This window comes from Balaenoptera physalus (genome assembly GCF_965194825.1).
Source record: "Balaenoptera physalus genome assembly, chromosome: 14".
NCBI classification, from domain to species: Eukaryota; Metazoa; Chordata; class Mammalia; order Artiodactyla; family Balaenopteridae; genus Balaenoptera; species Balaenoptera physalus.
Window position 1 is genome coordinate 81,435,504 of NC_138893.1, and position 22,007 is coordinate 81,457,510.

At 45.9% G+C, this 22,007-nt stretch overlaps 1 protein-coding gene and 1 long non-coding RNA gene across 2 annotated transcripts in view; one reads left to right on the plus strand and one right to left on the minus strand.

The window, feature by feature from the left end:
* Positions 1–22,007, minus strand: part of LRMDA (leucine rich melanocyte differentiation associated) — a 1,095,033-nt gene that overhangs the window by 534,635 nt on the left and 538,391 nt on the right. The window lies entirely within an intron of this gene.
* LOC309643227 lies at positions 11,720–20,295 on the plus strand. Its single transcript, XR_014253638.1, has 2 exons — positions 11,720–12,458; positions 13,996–20,295. It is a non-coding gene; the product is annotated as an uncharacterized lncRNA (long non-coding RNA).

Here is a 22,007-nt window from a genome sequence, read left to right on the forward strand (position 1 = left end):
TCCCCTCCATTTAAAAAAAAATTTCCTTCAAGAGAAGAGATTTCTTTCCATTTCAATCCCACAACAAGGAGAATGTCAGCCCAGCTTTTTTTTGACAGACAAATTATTGAATCAAAGAGAAAATGCCATTAAGCTCACAGGTTAGCAAGTGTCAGGAATGGTTTAAAGAGATATCCCCATTTATCTTCCAAACATGCACGAAATGTCACTAATGTGTGTTTATCATGTATAATCAGACAAAGAAAATATCGAAATAAAGTACTCCCGCATACAATAGAAATCTCCTTCCATCCTTCAAGATATCAGTGCTATTCAAATAGAATAATAATGATGAAGCCTCTCTCTTGAAAATGGAAATCAAGTGAAATGTAGATAGAAATGATTTTTTTCGGTAGTTGATGTACATTTCTAAAGTGCATTAACAGGAAATCCAGAACTTTTCAGGTCAATTATATTGTCAGTATTGTCAATGCCACTGAAATGAATACTGAAGCAGCGCCCGTTCTTGCTGGAATGGAGCTACAGAAGAAACCCCTGGATTGGGGACTTACAGAGGAACTAGAGACACACTACAAGCCTGACATTGTTCAAGCATGCATATATATGCATATATATTTTCTCATTCAAATCAATCCAAGTGCCAGGCACTTGGGCATACTATAAATCTCAATAAGGAGAACAAAATATCCACAACTGATCTAAAACCTGGCATTATTTTGCTTCCTCTTCTCCCTCCATTATGATGAAGCTTATTTTTTATAATCCAGGTACTATGATAACAATAAAATCCAGGCCCCAAGTAGGCCTTTTGGACAACAAAAGCTCTCTACTAGTCATTCTGGACTTGCGAGACCCAGGAACATGAACGGTTCCCTGGAGAAAAGATAGTCTTTTCACCAGAACCAACGGGTCCCTACAAGTCTGAAGAAAGCTAGGCATTTCAACCTGGGAACATTTTACCCTTAGGGCTTTCCCTCCCAGCAGCCCAGCAGTCCCACGAGCTATGTAAACTATTTCCCCACTTTCTGGATAGTGAGTTTCCCAAGAGCAGATGCCACATTTGTTTTGGTCCATCGTAGAGTACCATGACCTTCAGATAGCTCAAAAAGTTGCTGAGTGTAGGAGTGAATGGATGGTTGAAAAAGGAGATTTTCCTCTTGGGTCTCTCTCAGTGACACACTTCCCTGGTTCTGCGATATTCTGTAACCTTATGGGAGAATGGCCAAGGTCCTGACATCCATGTGCCTGGGTGATGGGAGAGGAATAAGTTACCACCTCGAGAGAGTTTCTGCTCTCCCAAACTGAACGCATGAGACTCCCATGCCAGGTGCAATGCAAGGCAAGGGAATGAATGCAAGAGGAAAGGGTCGTGAAATAGTGGCGTGCAAGGTCAAGAGAGCAAGCTCTACAGCCAGCCTGCCTTCTGGTCCAACCAGCTAGCTGTGTGGCCTTGGACCCTGGATCCTCCTCTGAGAATGGGGAAAACAGTAACCCTTCTCCTTACAAAGATGTGAGCTTAAGTGAGTTAATATGTGTAGAGCCCTTACAATGGTGTATGGCCCATAATAAGTGCTCAGTAAATGTTAGCTATTATTTTTAATAGCTATTATTATCTATTTTAGGAAAATGAGACTTAAGGGCTGGTGCAACTCCTTGGGAATTTATGAGTGGCAGTAATGGGACCAGGACTGCAGATATGCAGGGGCCACATGGTCAGACCGCTCCATCAGCTACTTATAAACTGCCTGCTGTGTGCATGAACAATGGGAAACAAGTTGAAGCAGACAAGAGACAAAAGGAAGGGAAAGTGGGGAAACTCTGGGGGGACAGATCTGAACAAAACATATGTTCTGGAATAAGAGACCAAAAGGACCCACTGTGGCTACGGAGTAGATGTCTGTCATGCGCTGGGAGTATCACTATGAAAGTCACCAAGTAGGACATTTTTATTTCTTCCACAGTCCTGGGACCATGTCTTCATCCTACTTCATCACACTTATCTGTTTGTATTTCAGCTTTAAACCCAGATGAGTTTTGAGGGGCAGGGCTGAACTTAACACAACTTGGTATCCCCTGGACCCGACACAGGGCCTGGAACTTGACAGGCATTCCCCCCAAAATGCTTGAGATCCAAAGAGAGGCAAGCAAGCAGGCAGGCAGGCAGCCTGGCCACCACTCTTGAGACAGGGCTGGGCTGGAGAGAGAGCTTCGGAGAGGGAGAGCCCAGGAAGTGCTAAGAAGCCATGACAGGAAGTGCAATGAAGATCTATTTAATTTCCATCTCAAAGGCTGCTGGGTCGGGGTGGGTCATCGGGCCAGCAAACCACACTTAACGAAGGGTCAGGGTCGTAAAGAGAACCAACAACTACCACATGTTACACAGCTCGCCCTTGCAGGGGGAGGTGTTCTCACCTCCAGATGGTAAGGGGTAAGGCAGATGCTACCATGGGGCAGCTGGTTCGTCCACTAACTCGCTGTGCATCCTTAGGCAAGTCAGTGCAAGTCTCTGTTCTTCAGTTTTCCCATCTAGAAAATGATGATAAAATATCTGCCTTAAGTCTGACATTTTATGTAATAACCCTTGGAAGGTAGATAGAAATGGTATGGCTAGAACATTTCTAACAGTTTATCTTAAGGACATAATCAGAGGTGTGTTTAAAATGAAGAAAGATGTATGTCCTGGTACATACTTCATGGTGCTGAGTACAACAGGGAACAATGGAAAATCATCTATTTACTCAACAACATCAGGATGCATCCTTTATAACAGATACTATTCAGACATTAAATGTTAGGTTTTCAGGGACTGTTTACAACATGGATAAATGTTTATAAGTAAAAGTAACAAAATAGTATCATTATAGAGTGATCCCAAATAGACTTATATATGTATATGGTACAGATTCATGTACAAACACATACAAAACGAAGTATATGTAGGGGTGGATATATACCAGAATGGTTTAAGTGGTTATTTCTGGAAAGTGGAGAATTACAGGCAATCTTAATTTCCTTATCATTTTCGAGATTTTCCAAAACTTCTATAATGAATATGTACTATTTTTATAATCACAAAAAAATTCTTAGCATAATTTTAGAAACCCTGATCAGTTCTATTTCACACTACTATTCTGAGATCAGTGTGGTAACAGATGGAAAGGCCCTCTGAAATGTATAGAATGATATGTAATTCAAGTGACTGCATTATTGTTGGTATCTAAACATTGTGGCTAATGCTGCCAAGCTGCCCTCTTCCAGGGCCCAGGCTATTTTAAGCCTGGAACTGTGATACTCCACCATCTTATCCCAAGCAGCCTGCACAAGACTTCAAACTCCCTTTTTAGAAGTAGCAGATGCAGGGCGGATAAGATCGCCAACTCTGAAGAAGAGCGTTCATGAAACCTCTAACAGCCTGGGGACTGTCAACCCGGACCCCTCCCCACCAAAACCAACCAACCGACCGGAGAAAGTCCACACATTAGAAACACCCCATGAGCTGGGATGCAAACTTTCCTTAATTTCCGGCCACCAGTCCTCCCCAGATTTGTCGAAGTCAGTCCCAGGCTGCTGAAGAAGAGTTAATCCCCCTGCCAGGAGCATCAATTCCAACAGTTCTCAGCAGGCAAACTGTGTTACGGAGATTTTAGGGCCAAAGATGGTAAAATGTTTATCACTCTAATGGCTCTGAAAGTGTTAACAGACTGCATATCAACACAGGAATTCTTTTTACACACACATTCAGGCTTTTAAATGGTGCTTAACCTCATGGGCTTAAGAGTACCTTGGCAAACATGGAGAGTTAGGGTTTTCACAGGCAGAGCACATTTACTGAGTCAGTCGTCAATCTAAAAACTATTTTATCTTAGAAATTTTAGACCCTGAAATGTCCTAAGGGTGCCCAAGATCCAAAAGTTCACCCTCGGACACAGTCCAAGGAGGGCCAATAAATAAATCCCGTTCACGGCACAAGGCACTTACATTGACTTTCCTTGTCTCAGAAAATGACCCACGCGTCACAATAAGCCACTTGATTACCGTAGGCAGGGATGTAGATCAGGGAGGTAAACTGGGAATGGATTCAAAAAAAAAAAAAAAACCCACAATGATCTCTAATATTCAGTTAGCGCAACTCAGTAATGCAAAGCACATGAACTTCTATTGCTTCATCTTGACCTAGTTACAAGCCTGTAAAAGCAGGTATGGCTAGGACGACTAATCATGTTTTAGAAATAAGAAATTCAAAGAGGCAAATTGTTGACTTGGCCAAGGTTATGCAGGAAATTTATGAAAGCCAGATTCATAACCCAGTCTCCCACCTAGGGATGTCAAGCTGCCTAAGGATGACCAACGACAACCAAGCCAGGAAGGAAGATTCCCAACCAGCAGCTAAGTCAAAAGTGTTGGCTGAGTATCCAAGAATCCATCTCATGACTCAAGAATCAAGATAGGACCAAGCAAGCAGGTTTTGCTAGTGAGAAAGTTGAGAACTGGAAACTTCCACTTTCCTCAGAAGGCCGCTGTGAGGATTTCACCTGCCTTCTGAAAGGAGGCAAGAAAGAGTCTTAAACTGGCCCATACCCTCCCCAATCCCTTCGTGCTTCACTCCATAGCAAATGCTTGGAAACTGCAGACAGCGTAGCTGCCCTCTGAAGCTCGGCAGCTCTTTCCCCCCCTTATCCCCAACTATATGGAGAATGAGACACAGTAAGTTGAACAACATTCTGCCTCTTACAAAAAACTTTATACACACGCATGAGCATCCCATAAAATACATGTAATAAACTGGAAGAGCCCCCAATTAAATAAAGGAAAGATCAAAAGAGAGGTACAAGGCAGCCACATTCAACTCTTTGCTCTTGAAATTTTAAATGAATACTCCTTGAGAGCAAACTATAAAATGCTAACCTTGAAGTGTTGAGTGGCAGGAAGAATTATGGGTTATTGTACTGTCAAAATGCCAGACAGCTGTATGTTGAGTTGCTGCGTTATTTAGACAATCAGAAACTTGGAAGCTAAAGTGACATATTTTTTTTTTTCAGTGTGAACGCTCTTGACGTGCATCATGATAATTTCTAAAGGGACAGAATGTTATAGAAAAAACACGGCCTTCAGAAGATGGCCTTATAGGTAGAACAGCCCCGAGCAGGAGAGGCAGGACATCAACAACTTGGACTTGCCGGAGGTGAGCATCACCTTCTTCCTGTCTTAGCCCACGGGGTCGGGGGCCCCAGGCAACATGGAGCACCCAGCCTCTCTCCTCCTGGTCCCAGCATTGGAGGAACGCTCCCTGCGTCAGCTGCCTGACTGCAGCCTGGGCTGGGCCCAGTGAAGCCCACTAATTTCAGTCTCATCGAGCAACTGGATGAGCAATACGGAAATCACATCCGGAGGATGCTACTGGAGACCGTGGCAGCACGCAAACCCGGGGTGGAGATGAGGTTAAAATTCTGCTTCGGTTCTTGCAAGTTAGTTTACCTTTCATATGTATTCCATATGATGGGCTTGCAGACTAGAATGAACAGAATGAGAGGCAGCCATTTTTAAGGGAATTCCTAGGTTTGGATCTCAGGTTGGCCTAGAGGTAAAAAGGTAAGTCAGAACGGAAAGCAGAACCTGGTTGGATAGATCTGAAATTCCACCTTCAATGCTGTGACTACAATTGAAATACAAATATTACTGGGATAAGTAACACATTCGGCTTCTGTGAATCACCTATAACTTAGGGTGAACGGAGGTTTTGAGAACTGGTTTTGCTGGGGGAAAATACAGGTGGGTATATGCGGTCCAGGTAAGAGAGAGGGAGGGGCCTGGGGACAGGCAGGTAGGTGAAGTCAGAGGAAAGACCTGATAAAAGGGACCTGCTGAGATGCCCCATATGGATATTCGCTCCCTTCTGTATATTTATTCTTGATCAAAAGAAGAACAATCCCAATGAGGAGAAGAGAAAGAAGGTGACGTCTGATGGGGCAAGGAGAGTGTACCTCTCCTAACAAGCACTTCCAGACACCAAGCACAGACTCAACCCCGAGGCCAACTTCATCACCACGTACCAATAGCAAGACCTTGAGCAAATCAGTTAACCACAGTTTCCTGAACTGCAGAATGGGGACAGCAATAATAGCATCCTCAAACGGATGCTGAAGGATTACATGGGCTAATGACTTAGAGCAGTGCCTGTCTGGAGATAATGATTCTACTCAAATGTTAGCACAGCTTTCTCCTCCAGCTCCCCCTCATCATCTTTATCGTCTTCGTCACAGCTAACAGTTTACACCCAATCCCCATGGCCCTCTGGGGGAGAAGTAGAATCCCCCTAGACACCTTTTCCAGGAGAGCAAAGCAGCTTTGGACAGCAGAGTTTCTCGTGCTCCCTGCTATGTGACCTCAGGCCGATCCCACACCCACCGCAGGTAGAGGCCAGCACCCCACATACTGCACCGCACAGAAGAGCAAGCCCATTGCCTAGATTGGAATCACTTGGGCTGAGATGGAGCCCTTCTACAGCTCCAATAAGAACTTTAAGTAAAGACACACTCTTTTTTTTTTCTACCTTATTAATTTTTATTTTTATTCGACGGTTAACCTAAACGTTAAGATAATACCCTGTAACCTGCATGCTTAAAAGCTGGTATGTAGCCAGAGGACAAGACTGGTGGATGAATGAACTTGAAGCTGACTCCCAAACCTGTGCTATTTGGCTACAGCTACTCAGGTAAGATGAGGAAAACAATGACTGGGGCCTCTGCCTTCACCACACAGCAGAGACGCTCAACACTCTCGACCCACATAACCCCGGGTCTCCACGGGGAGGTCCTTATACCTCCAGGTATGACACTGATTACTCAACCTCCCTAAACACTTAGGGAAGACAGAGTCCAAATCTTCTAGACAGAAGATGGTTCCTTTGTCCAGTATCAGGGATCATTTCCTTCTGAAGTCAGGAAACATCTATACCCTTCAGCCAATTAACCTGGCAGGTACACTCAACCAGCAATTTCACTTTTATGAATCATTATGGGATTAATTCTTTTTTCTTCTTTTGGCCATGCCAGGCAGCTTGCAGGATCTTACTTCCCCCACCAGGGATTGAACCTGGGCCCCTGGCAGTGAAAGAGCAGAGTCCTAACCACTGGACCGCCAGGGAATTCCCCTGGGATTAATTCTTGCCTACAATATACAAAAATGAAGAACTGGGGACATGATCTACTCAATAACATCCAATGCTTGCTTGAGTCATGGCAATATACACGGAAGCTCTACACAGAACACAGATGAAATCGATCCAGGGAAGTTCTGTATCGGATGAAAGAACATTCCTCCCTACTACCTAAATATTGCCTGCGGGAGGACCAACCACCCAAAGACTCCTTTGCTCCTTCAACTGAGAGTCCTTATTTGTGACATGCAGAGGATGCATCTATGCTACCCTCTGGATAGCACCATTCACAAGCCCATAGGAGATGTGTTCATATATGTTCAGTGATCACAAACACATGCTTTGGAGTCTGAGAGACTTGCATACCTGCTAGCTGGTGACTCTAGAGTGTTCCTCAACGGATCTGGACCCCATTTTCCTCATGTGCATAGTGGAAAGACTGTCCTGCAGGGATAAGATTGTTGTAATTTAATGAGATAATATACATCAAATGCACGGCCCAGGGCCTGGGATATGGAAACGCTAAATAAATGAGTTATCGTCGTCATCGTCATCATCATCTCATCCAATCCAAAGAGCGTCCTGGCCTTAGCTGTGCATGCAGGCCACCACACACCGCAAGAAGGATATCAAACACTTTATCCTCTTGAATCTGTCCTTTTGACAAGTCGGGGACAGCTGACTGCAGTGCTCCTGGGTGGTCTGCAGAAACACGGAGGCTGCACGTGGTAAGAAGGGAAGTGTGGCGGGACTCGAGTAAATTGGAAGCCAGAGACCTAACGTTAGTCCTGGCTCACATCTAACTCCCTGTGTGAGCCTGACCAGTGGACTTGATCACACTAGGCTTTGGTTTCCTTATTTAAAAAACAAAAACGAAGAACAAGAGACTGTGAACCACATTACCACTTCCTAGACCAACAAGCCTGGTAAGCATCACTAGTGAATCTTAGAACTCTTTCCTGCTGAGCATGGCTGGGACTCAGAATTTATCTCAATATAGTTCTTCTGGAAGCCACCACTATAGAGTTTTCATATGCAATGAAACTTATCTGCCATTCCTAAACTACATGTTCCCTGAGATTCCTTCTTATGATTACATGTTATGATTTTATAACCCTTTACTAGACGCATAGAGATGTGGAGATTTAATGAAACGAGGAGCTCATACCAGGAGCAGGTCAGGGAGAAATTTTGGGTGGTCTAAGAAAACCTCAAGGAACCCAATACCAAACTCCCTGGGCGGAAGAGCCCTGGTGCGTTAAGAGGTACCCATTCATTGACTGTGCTCTGAGACCCTAATTTTTTTTAAAAATTCCATGTTGAGCTCATTATTCACACTTACACACATACTCCTAAATTCTCTATCTCCTACTCAACAACCAGCAATCACACACACACACACACACACACACACCCTAAGATGTACATATATATGTGTGAATATGTAATATACATCTGTATATCTTTTCTATCCTGCTCTGCCACTTTTGCCCTAATCAGGTCATCTCTTTAGGCCTCATGTACACAGATATATTTATTACTTTTGGTAATTCTAAGTCTATACCGTTTATCCTCAAGCTAATTTTGTAAGATATTAGTTCCATTTTACAGATGAGGAGACTGAGGTCGGGAGAAGTTCAACCACAGCACAGGAGAGCTGGCATCCAAACAAGGTCTTGTGATTCCCAGCTCTAAGCCCTATGTACACAGCCTCTAACATGTTACCGTGGCTCCAAGGTGCCCTCCACAGGGCTCCCCATCCCTCTGTCTCCAGAAGCCCTCCATACCCACAATCTCCCAGCACTAGTCTTTCCCAGATCTCTCATCCAGGTCCTGGCGGCCTCTGGCATTTCCCAAGCACACAGTTCACCAAACGGGACCATTTCTTCTTTATTATCTACACAAGTATTCTTAATTATTTCTCCTCCAACCCAAAGTACTTATTTCTTATTTATGGGTGTAAATATAAAGCCAACAGGGCTCATATTTCACAGGGAGTCATTCCAACGGCATCTAGAGCCTTCCAAATTTAAGGAGCAGGAGAGCTGATTCTCTGCCCGTTTCATTACAAAGGGGTTTACCATAAATATTAGAATTTGAATTCCACCCAAGTAATGCATTAATAGATGCTAAACCATTAATAATTTCTGTACTTTTTCATAAACGGGCAAAGTCCAATAAATAAACTATATCTCTTTCACAGCAGAGCAGGGTTAACAAGTACCAAGGAGATTTCAAAGACAAACTACTGGTAGGGACTGCCAGGAGGTAAGATTCATAATGAAACCACAAATTCTGGAGACCCATTTTTTACTGTCCACCACGGCAAGTATCTAAAATTAAACGCTAAGCAGAAATCCATCCTGGAATCTGACACACAGCAGTTTAGGTAAACAATCTCCAAAATTAAAAACAGATTCTGGATAATAAATAAGTCCGTGTGTGGATCTCTCTGATAACAGATACCTCACCCTGATAAATGAAAGGCGCTGGCCCTACCGAGCCTTTCTAAATTAGGCCAGATGATTCACCTAAAATATTTCATCTTGTGTCGCCTGTCTTAATGAACGGCAGTAATGGATAGCTTCTTACCGGTTACTGCATCAGGGCCAAAGGCCTCCAGGCTAATTATACTGAAGGCCTGGGGAAGGCAGCCCATCTGGAAGGGGCCAGCGGACAGGAGGGATTTCACCATGATACTCATTTACCAGGTCCCATGACCCAGGTCTGCTAGTTTCACTTGCTACTGCCCTAGAATTCTAGAAGGCGATCACAATCATAGACGCCAGACAGCAAAGGTCAACACTGCAGGAGGCAGAAAAAGTGAGTCCAAGCTCCACCATTCCCAGCTGTGTGAACTGGGACAAACCCCTGGACATCTTTGGGCCTCACTTTTCCCATCTGTAAAGTGGGGATGATAATGTCTGCCTAGCCTCCCTCCTGGGGCTGTGGTGAGGACCAACAAGAAAGTGCACAGAGATGCACTCTGTAACCCCCTAAACAATCTTCTGTTATTACTGTTTGAGCTAATCATGTTCTGTCATTAATTTGCCCAAATGTATTGAGCACGCTATATGAGTCAGGCGCTAGGGATGCCTCAGTGACCAGAGATACAAGACCCAGCCCTCATGGGGCTGGATTCTGGGGATGGCAGGTGCGCAACCTCGTGCAAAAAGTGGGCTGTAAAGGGTAGGAGAGGATGGCGGAGAAAAATCGAGCAGCAGAGGCAGCCGTGGCGAGCCTTGGCCAGCCTTGGCCCGGAGCAGAGTGGGTGTTTTTGGCAGGGAAGGCCCCACTGAGGACACAACTTTTAAGGAACGCCCCTAAGGAGGAAAGAGAGGGAGCCTCAGGGATACTGGTACAGAAAGAGAAGAAACCTAAGGGAAAACACCTCCAAGTGGTGTCTGAGGAGTGGCAAGGACAGGACACAGCTGTTTCTGCAGAGGTACCGGGAGCAGAGGGGAGGCTGGGGCAGAGGTCTGGTGGTTCGGGGGTGAGGTTGCCCGGGACCCCTGGAGGATGTCGGCCTTTGGAAGGATTTTAGCAGGGGAATAACAGGGTCTAACGTAGCATTTGAATGGGAGCACTCTGGAGCCGCTGTGCTGGGAATGATACATAAATAGCGTACTACTCTTACGTTAATATTATTACTGTTACGGCAAGCATCTGTTCTGATCCAAAGTGCATCCTGATGGCAGAGGGGGAAACGGGAAGGGGGCTAAGGGGGAGGTCTTAGGTTATTCTTTCCTACATGCTCACAACAACGAAGCATAGAGAGGACTGCAGTGGGCGGACCACAGAGAGACAAGAGCTGGGGACAAGTGAGCCCCAAGTAGAAGGGAGCCTTGGGAGCCTGCCCGCGTCTCCGGCCAGGTTGTGGAGCGCTTTAGTGGGGAAGAAGGGCAGTGGGAGGAAACAAGAAAACGGACTTCTCCCCCGTCCCATGCCTTTGCTGCAGTCAGTCAAGCAACACGAAGCCCTACGCTTTCGAAGCCTGGGGCCTGTCTCTTTATTACAAATGAAAACAGAATTTCCTTTTACAGAAAGAGGAGCTTTGTTGAAGGCCACGGACCACACTTTATCGGCATCTGGTGTCGGCACAAGTGGCAAACACAACATCGTAAGAGAAGCCATCTTGCCTCCTGCTTCAGAACAGAAAATGACGCCGGGGTCATTCCATTAGTGATCGCAGCTGCTTCTAAATGAAACACAGAGAACCTGAAGCCGATTAATGAAAGCAGCCGGCAATCCTCACCGATGCTAATGCTGAAGGGATCTTTAAACCTTGCTGCTTCACCAGCTCCGAGCCGCGTCACAGTTCAAAATCTCAAAAGTATTATACACGTTAATTCCTGTGTGAAGGAAATCATGACTCAGCGTTCTTTCCTTTTCTGATTTCTGGTGACGCGGCATTTGCTGTGCGGCTGGACTGTGTAATGCTCCCTTCCAAGGAGCAGGTAAGTCCACTGGCAACATGGTCAAAGCTTGTTCTTCTACAAAATGTCGGCTGTGCGGCTGGACTGTGTAATGCTCCCTGTGCGGCTGTGACTGTGCGGCTGTGCGGCTGGACTGTGTAATGCTCCCTTCCAAGGAGCAGGCAAGTCCACTGGCAACATGGTCAAAGCTTGTTCTTCTACAAAATGTCCACAAAGAACTGGGATTTGCGTAGATGCACGTTTGTAGAACCACAGCCGGCAAGGCTCTGAAGTGGAGACGAGGATGGGGTAGGGCAAAGGTGTCCTGTTTTCAGGCCAGTTAGTGGCACTTCAGCTCACTAAACTGAACCAGTCATACCTAGCACCTTCGCAACTTTTGCTATGGTTGTGTACCACTGCTATTCATATTTACTTCTTGGGGCTCTAAATTGGTGGTTCTCACTGCCTGGGGACAATCACATCCCCCAGGGAATATATGACAATGTCTGGAGACTTTTTTTTTTTTTTAATTTATTTTATTTATTTTTGGCTGCATTGGGTCTTCGCTACTGCACGTGGGCTTTCTCTAGTTGCATTGCATGGGGGCTACTCTTCGTTGAGGTGCACGGGCTTCTCATTGTCGTGGCTTCTCTTGTTGCAGAGCATGGGCTCCAGGCGCGTGGGCCTCAGTAGTTGTGGCACACGGGCTGAGTTGCTCCGAGGCATGTGGGATCTTCCCAGACCAGAGCTCGAACCCGTGTCTCCTGCACTGGGCTTCCCTGGCGCATTCTTAACCACTGTGCCGCCAGGGAAGCCCTGGAGACAGTTTTTGATTGTCACAACCTGGAGGGAGGCAGCGCAACTGGCTTCTACTGGACGGAGGCCAGGTATGCTGCTAAATATCCTACAATGCACAGGACAGCCGCCCACAGCAAACAAAAGAATTATCTTGTCAAGATATCATTAGTGCCAAGGTTGAGAAATCTTGCTCTAAGTTGACTCATTTCCCCCTATATTTATGTTAAAAAGGGGATTATATCTATAAAGGAAAGGCCAAGATCACCTATAATAAGTAGAAAGTGTCCAGAGTCATAAGCGGAAATTATTCAAAAAACATACCCAATGAAAACAAAATAATATTACATTTTAGTTAGATATAGTAGCCTGCTCTCTTTGTTTGAAAAAAAAAAAAAGACATATTACCTCCAAACTGAGACTTTCTCCTTATTATGGTCAAAACGATGGAAAGAGAATTGAAAGGGAATACCTTTTCCTTATGTGATTGACGATGCATCCATGTACCTCCCCAAATCATCTTGGGTACCACCAGCAGAAGGTGATATTGGCAGAGCTGATCCCAGTCAGTCTTCTCAGAGCCAAAACACCGGTATGGTTGTGGCTATTTACTGATGAGGAATCCCGAAGGGACAAAAGCAATGAGAAGCCAGAGTTATTTGCATTACGCATCTCTTGGGAATCTGGTTATGGCAAGATGGAGATGCTTGGCTTAGAGGCAGGAAAACACCACTCAGAGATTTATAGTGGAGGGAGGTCCCTTCCAACATCTGAGGTGAGACTGAGCGATGAAAGCCTTTCCAGATGGCTTTGGGTGTGCAAATCAAAGAAAATACGGCTGATTCCTTAGGCACTGTTTTATGACCCATATTCAACACTACTCTCGTGCCATGAGAAAAGTATCCTATGGTCCCATGAGCTAGCTAGAGCAGCCGGCTGAACAAAACCTGAAGGTTTTCTTAACTGCCAAACTTCTCTGAGCCCTTAATACAATAACGAGCAGTGCAAATGCCTATCCCCCTCCCCTAGGACAAAGGAGATGCAACATTTCTCAAACTTATCAAGACACAGGTTGTTGTGTTTTTTTTTTTTCTTGTGGAACATCTAGTCACCCCCTGGTATTCCAGGCAGCACAGCTTGAATAACTAGTCCTAGAGGAAGAAGCATATTTCCTTTTCATCAAAGAACATGAGTGTTTTGAAAAACTGCTGTTGTAAAATTACCCATACCTCAGAAGGAAAGCAGAAACCATATTTTATTGATGGTTTAATCACTGGTGTCTGCTAAACAGGCACTCAAGATACATTCATTCCAATGCACGACACGCACTCCGCGTTAACGCTCAGACCCTTCAGAATAATTGGCTCTAGAAATGATTAAGATCTATGGATCCAAACAACCATATACCTTGGTTCTGTAGCCCTGGGGGCGGGGGCGGGGTGGGGGGAAGGATGCTCCAGATTGAAAACACTGTCTAAAAAAACATCTCGCTCAACTCCTATTTGAGACAACAGCCCTCCTGCCATGTCAGCGCCGTCATTCAGCCTCTGCATACCCCAAGCGATGGCCAGGTTTGGTTTTCTTTGGTTTTCCATCTTCCCTCACCATTGTGTCAGAAACTCTTTTCAGAACCTCTTCCAGCTTTACTGTATCTTCCCTTGGCGGGTCTCTGCCTGCCCAGCATGCATTCACCTTTCTTCTGGGACGAGCACCTGGATGTTCCCCAGGGAACCCCACCACCCCAGACTACCCATCACTGCGCTCTGCAGCGCTGACTCCAGCCCGGCTCCACGAAGGCACCTAAACGGGCCTGGCCAACCAGAGCGTCATAGCCCCAGACTGCGGAGACTGGTTCAGGATAGATAAGGGACCCGATCAAGGCCCTTAAGACCCAACTTGGAGTGTGATGGAAGAGATGGTAAAAGGGGCTCTCTTTTTCCACTAAGGTAGCTGGGAAGATAACGCAGAGGTCCTGGGGAGTTAGCGGCCTTCTTGCCTCCTTGAGGGGGAGGCCCTAGAGTAACCAGGCAGGAAAGCAACGCCCTGAAGTGGAGGGAGAAAGACCACTTGTGTACACTGTTGGGCCACGGAGCCATCCACGCCCAACAGATACCCCTGCCCTTTTCACATACACACACTAATAAATGTCCTCTTATTTACATTAACTTACACTGAGATTCTGATTAAAACTTGCAATATGCTGGACGCCATGGTTGGTATCTCTAAAACTCCCTCTTGTTTACTTTCTCTCCATTTGTTAACATTCCTTCTTTTCCTACTCTCTTCCTTTCCCATTTTGCATTTTTCCTTGGAATTCTCCCTCAAAGTCAGAAAAAAATAAAGAATGTTTCTGCTAACCTCTTGTGTCCGGCCCCCTCCAACATGGTGTCCATTCTCAAGAGACCACCGTCAAACCTCTCCCCGTTTGGGGGGACAGGTAGTTCAGCCACAGATAACTGTTTGCACAGAGTTTATATATCCAGGCTGGTGTTGTATTCGTACAAAAAAAAACTAGAAAAAAATCTTCATCCCCACCACGATAATGCACCAGGGCTCCCAGGCCTTGGACTTGAAAACTAACACATTCATTTATGGACTGAGGTTTATGAAGAATGATGTTTGGGCAGAGGGTGAGGAAGAGCCTACCACCTTGTGTTCTTGAGCCCACTCCTCTCAAACTGGGGGCCTGAAAGGGCAAAATGTGGCAGAGCTCCTGCTGACGCCGAGTTGCAAAATGCAAAATGCATCCCCAGGAGCTGAAAATCCTTCAGCACGGCCCACGACGGGCCGTGTGGCGGGGACATCAAGTGAGCCCCTTGCCCGGCTGTGGGATGCGCTCATCTAACTCGGGTTGGTACATTCCCTTGATCCCCCAAACAGGGACACGGACAAAAGGGACACACAGCACATGGCTGCTCAGACTGCATGACGAGGTGGCCTTCCTGCCCTGGGCCCCGCATGGGGGACACGTGCCCTTGGACTAAGACCAGCCACAGGGCTGCTCCTCCTGGCAGGCTTGGCAGGCCTTCCCCGCCCCTGCTGGGAGGACATGTGGCAGAGAAGTTGACAGCTCCGTGGCCTTGACTGTTCCTTCCCGCCCCGCAGACGAGGCTGCTGCCAGGGCAGCTCAGCCCGGGGCCACGCGCCTGTCCCTTTCTCCTTCTCCAGCTTCTGGCTTGGATCTCATCTCTGCGACACACGGATCCCCCAAGGAAATCCAGGCAGCCTCCCCTCCCGGGACCAGGGCAGCCTTCTCCCAGCAGCGAGCCCTTCTCTACCCACACAGCCAGCACTTCCGGTCCCCTTGCTGCACTCGGATGAGCTCAGCAAGAACCCCACTACATCATGAAGCTGCTGAAGCAAAGGCCTGCCATTTAATACGCCTGGACTTGACGTTTTCAACGACCTTGTGGTGCACGGTCGGTGCTCAACCAGGTGCAGCTCACTCCCCTGGCCCAGCACCGCCCGGCCCGCTCCCTGCGTGAGGAACAGCATTGCGGGGAGGAGAGCAAACAGGGGAAATAGCAATGCTTTTGGCAAATATGTGTACACACGTGTACACACACACGTGCACACACATAGGTAACCATAATGCGTCTGCATATACAAACAGACATATACACATCATACACACACTATATTTTAAAGTATTTAACTTCTAACTATAAATGAGAGCTAATCTGGGAACCATAAAAATGCTTTTGGGACACATGCATACATACAACTCTATTTCTATAAACGATTAAACAAACAAACTAATGTAAGTTGTACCTTTTAAATCCAACAAAGCCACATCATTAACTGCACTTAAGCATTCGTTTATAGTTTTCTTACATTTAAGGATCAACAACGTGGGGCTATACAATTTCCGAAGCTAACCTGGCAGTATTCTCTGCAGTAACTGTTTCTCAGACTAGTTCTCTGACCAGAGAAGAGTGTATGAGGTTTGGAGGTGGCCATGACAGTGAAATAGCCCCAAGTTCAGCCATGGACCAAGCACAAAGAGAACAATCCCTTTCATGATTCCTCGGTTCTGGGGAAGAGAAATAGCAGAGATTTCTTTTGTAGGACACTGGGGTGCTGAGAGGATGAGAGACCAGGCGGGGCCGTGGAAGGGGTGAGGAAAATGCCACTTACATGTCTGGCTCCCTTTTTCCGCCCCCGTCTAGAACAGGCAGAGGAATTTGCCTTCTGCCTGAGCAAGGAGTGGAAGGCTTCTCTATTCCTTCTTCCTGGGATCGGCTCTCCTCCTTCACCCCCAAATGGGTCCTAGCTGCCACGCCCTCTGTCCACAACCAGCAGTGGGCAGCCCTGTTGTGAGTGGCAGCTGGAAGGCTGTTTTCTCAGTGCAGGCAATGGGGAAGGCGTGAACGAGAGAGAAATTACTTCCCATCAACAAATATTTTTAGTTTCTTGCTGCTGAAACTGGATGGCAGACCCCATGGAGAAGTTAAGAGGGCCATATTCAGCAGTGAAGACTGCTGTTCTCTGCCAGGTGGGAGAAGTTGATGTGACAAGCTCTTGCCCCCGGCAGCAGTGCACTTTACGGACAGGTCAGGCACGAGACTCTTTACCACCATGCCCATATTCTAAAAACCTAACTGAAATGGATGAGCAGAGAACTCGTACACTTTAAAAGGCAAGAATATCTTTAACTGTCCTCCAACCTCCAACCTTTCATCCTAGCGTTAAGCCCTACTAACGCTGCCCTATGGAATTTTCAACCTAATACTCTCGTCTCATAATTGGCCATGAAAAATTCATGTGAATAAATTCATAAAAATTGTCCATAAAAAATTCAGTGAGTCGAACGCAAAACATAAACAAGACGCAAAGAGCTCCATTTTACTGAGCGTGAGCTGTGTGTCCATGCCTGCGACAACAATCTCACGTGTATTATCTCACTTGATTCTCAAAACCACAACCTATGAAGTAGGTGCTATTTTAGACCCTTTACAGTGAAGGAATCCAGGGCAGGGCAGGAAAGGTCAGGTAACATACCCTAGGGCACCTAGCGCATAAGTAGTAGAGCTCTTATCTTGTGCTCTACTGTTTCCCAGGATATAAAAAATCCAAAGTGGGCTGAAAACAGAACAGTATCCAATTACTTTTCTAGAAAGTTTATCTGGCAGAAGGGAGCCCACCCAGCTGCTGATAGCATTCCCTCTCAATCCCTTAGGATATGAGTTCCCTGTTAAAAGCAGTGGCTGTCCAGGAGGAGAAAAGCAATGGATTTCTCCAATTTACACTGCACACCCCAAGTGTTCAATCTCTACACATTCCATCAGAAGTTTAGGGCATGGTCCCTGCCCTCCAGGTTACCTATACAGAAACGATGAACACAAATGAAATTTAACACGAGGAACACCCATGCTCAGGTATATAGCACAGACTCTGTCTGCTTCAGGAGCCCCAGAAGAAAGAGACCAAGGGGCCACCTACCTTATCACCAGAGTGAAGAGTTAAGAATGGCTTTGAAATCTGGAAAAATCCAGGGTTCAAAGCCAATTGTGCCATCCCCCAGCTGTGTGACCTTGGGCAAGTTTGTTAACCTCTCTGAGCCTCTGTCTTAACTGGAAAATGGGTGTTACACCACCCACGTGACACAGTTGTCAGGAGAAGACGATTAAATAATATTTATTAAACGTTCAGCCTGGTGTCAAGCCTGTGTGAAGCGCTCGTGATGAGTGGTATCATTATCATCCTCAGAATCACCACTAACTCAGAACACCAGCCACACAGAGCCACTTAACGGGAATTGGGATCATCACTTCATATTCTTAGAGGAGAGACAGAAAGACACACAGCGAGGCAGTAAATGAGAAACCAAGGAAGAGGATCTAAATTAGGCAGCTTGAAATTTTAATTTGGTTCCTCTCCCCTTAGTTGTTCCTGCCACAGCTTGAGCTGCTGAATGGTACAGACTGGATGGGCTAAATGCTTCTGCGTGTCGAAATCTGACCCAGGAGTGTCCACGGATGGACTCCCACATTCCCCACATCTAGAATTGTTCATCACAACCCCCAAGCTCTCCCCTATCTTCAGGTGGAAGCCAACATGCAGAAGAGAAGCACAGCCCAGCGGAGAGAGCACAAGATGCAGAGTCAAGCCCTGTCTCTATTTAAATCCCTGCTGGTCCCTGTGGGCTGTGTGACCTTGAGTGAGATATTTACCCTTACTGAGTCCCAGTTTTCTCATCGGCAAATCAGAAAGATGAACACCTTCCTCGCAAGGCTGCTGGAAAGACTGAAAGATAATATATGCAAGGGGTCTGGAACAATGCCTGTTCCCTAGCAGGTGCTCAGTGATGGAAACTGCTAGAGTTATGCCCACACCTAGTTCTGTGTCTGTAGGCTCTCTCTCCTTTCCTGTGCTGAATGAAGTAAGGCAAGTCCCATAAGAGATAACTCAGAGACTTTAAATGCCTACTCCCTTTTGGAGACCTCTGTCAAAATCTAGTTCAAAGCCACACCTTGGTGAGTCCTATGTAAGCATTCCTGTATGAATAACAAGTGAGCACCTAGAGCCACTGAGGCTGGAACCACCTTTAGCTGGCTTCATGGAATCTAGTCATTGGAGACGCTTCTCTCCACTAACCGAAACCGCCAATTTACAGGGACCAAGCCTAAGAATTGCGGGATACTGGGCACTCAAGATAGGAGGGGGAATCCACACCACCCCCGTAACTCAACAATGACCTAGTTTATCCAGACTCTGAGGACCCAAAGGATGTGAGGAACGCATTGAAGTCACCCTGCAGGTCAATGTAGGATCTTAGGATGGTCAACCATATCCCTTGTCAGATACTCTGGGAGATACAATGTGAGAGAGAATCACCCCCTGACAAGCCAAGGAAGAAGAAAGCAATCTGCTCAAGCTGACTCAGCCTGCTGTCTGTCAGGAATGCCCCGAGGAATTCTGATCCACCCCAAAGATGTTCTGTTTGTTGAGAGCCTTCAACAAAGGCATTAACAACCTAAGGAGGGGAGGTCAGCTCACTGTCCCCCACCAACTAGGGGTGATGTGGACTGGCTTAAGGGTGCTGGATATTTGGGGAGATTTGAAGTTCACGTGTAGCAAAAAAAAAGGGGGCTCATATGGAAGAAGACAAACACCAAAGGCCAACTTCATCAACATCCTAATTGTGTATAAGGCAAGTTCATGCTCCCAAACCTTTACTGCTGTGTGCTGGTCACGCCCCCAATATGTGTGGGAAAGGAGTTGGTGAACACTGATCTTTGTGTTGCTTCCTATTACTCACTTCCTAAAAGGCTCAAGAGCCTGGGAATAATATTGTCTAATCAAAGCCAAAGAAACCATTCCAGTAGAGGAGTAACTACAGTATCTGAAAACGTGGCATCAATATAGGGTATTTCAATAGATGAAACTGAAACAGGAAAAAGATTCTGCTGACAAAAAAAATAAAATGGATCCAAGAGCCATGCGTGCTCACAGTGATACTCCACAGTGTCCTGCAAGGTACCTGGCACACAGCAGAGTTCAATAAATATCAGATGAATGGATGATACAAACCAGAAAATATATCTTGTTTGTCAGATGAATAAACTTAAATGACTAAACAGTGAGCCAGCACACACACACAAAAGACCTGCTGAGATCAAGACAGTGTTTTGTTCAAAAAGTGAAAGTAGGGCTTCACTGGTGGTGCAGTGGTTGAGAATCTGGCTGCCAATGCAGGGGACACGGGTTCGAGCCCTGGTCTGGGAAGATCCCACATGCCGCGGAGCAACTAGGCCCGTGAGCCACAACTACTGAGCCTGCGCGTCTAAAGCCTGTGCTCAGCAACAAGAGAGGCCGCGACAGTGAGAGGCCCGCGCACCGCGATGAAGAGTGGCCCCCGCTCGCTGCAACTAGAGAAAGCCCTCGCACAGAAACGAAGACCCGACACAGCCAAAAATAAATAAATAATAAATAAATTTTTTTTAAAAAGTGAAAGTAAAAGCAATTTGCTGTGATTACAGCAAATTTTTAAATTTAGACTCCCAAAGTGAACCATTTTAATAAACAGACAATGTCTAAGAATTTGTCTGTTTCTTCCAGGTTGTCCATTTTATTGGCATAGAGTTGCCTGTAGTAATCTCTTATGATCCTTTGTATGTCTGCAGTGTCAGTTGTTACTTGTCCTTTTTCATTTCTAATTCTGTTGATTTGAGCCTTCTCCCTTTTTTTCTTGATGAGTCTGGCTAATGGTTTATCAATTTTGTTTATTTTCTCAAAGAAGCAGCTTTTAGTTTTATTGATCTTTGCTATTGTTTCCTTCATTTCTTTCTGATCTGATCTTTATGGTTTCTTCCCTTCTGCTAACTTTGGGGGGTTTTTTGTTCTTCTTTCTCTTAAAAAACAAAAAACAAAAAACCCAGACAATTTCTATAACTTGCAACTTTGGAACTTGCTAACATGTATAACCAGCCATAAATGTCCTTGAAGTTTGTGATCAGAACATTAAATTGCGCTTCCAACTTTTGTGAACCCACAGTTTAAAACCTGCGAGGGGAGAGTGAGAGAACCCATGGATTGCGTTGCTTACTTGGTACCAGTGGGTTAATATCAGACACAGTATTGACTAGTTTCATACTGGTTGCTAAGCAACATTGCTTCCTTCTCCCAGTGGTCTGACAGAGAGGATAAAAAAGGGCAGAAAATGAGAAATGTTGGAAAAATAGGAAAGTGAAATTCAATGGATCATAAGGTACAAGTTGTAGGAAGAGTAAAAGAGGAAATAATTCTTGCAGGATGTACTAAGACATCAGCTGCTTTATGACATCACAAGAGTAACACGTTGAGCCTCCAGCTCCAAAGACAGAGAAGGGAGTAGAAGATGAATGTCCCCCAACCCCAGCACAGTGCTGCTCATGTTCAGTTCATGCTTAGACAGAAATGCATAGGGTCCACGGATGACAGCAAGCTGACCTGTGTGACAGAGCATTACAGCCCAAACAAAAAAAAAAGTCTATCAAGTCCAGAAGGTACAACCAAACCTTCCCCATTATAATTCATTCTCCCAGTCCTTCAAGGAACTTTTGTTCCCCTCACCTCTGAAAGGCCTCCAGTAAGTGATTCATACATTCAACAACATTGACTGAATGCTCACTATGTGCCAGGCACTGGGCTGGGAGCTGGAGGAGGAGTGATGGACCTTTGGAGGATTGCCCTTGACTGACCACTCACCACTGTGCTTGGGTCCCCTCGATCACCGTCTCGGTGTTCCATTTTTGTCAGGACTTTACCATAGAGCAATTTTAGAACCTCAGAGAATGACCTAAGAGATGTTATAGGACAGACCCCGCCCAGCCCCACCCCGGGTCAGCTGCAGGACAGGCCTACAAGGCTGCTGAACTGTTTCCTGCCTGAAATCTCCAGGATGATTCTAAAATAAATTACCCAGAGAGAGGCAGCATATTAGCCCGTGAATGTCCATTTTCATAAATGAGTTCCCTACACTGGAAGCTGTCATATGCTGTGTCCTGCAGGAACACAGATACTGGACAGGTCAGTTTTAACACTGGGGAGAGGATCAGGAAATGGTTGCCATAGGTGCTAGCTGGCATTTGTAAAATGGGAAGGGAAATGGGAAGGAAGAAGAATCAGAGGGTCCTGGAGGCAAGGGAGGAAAGGAGGAG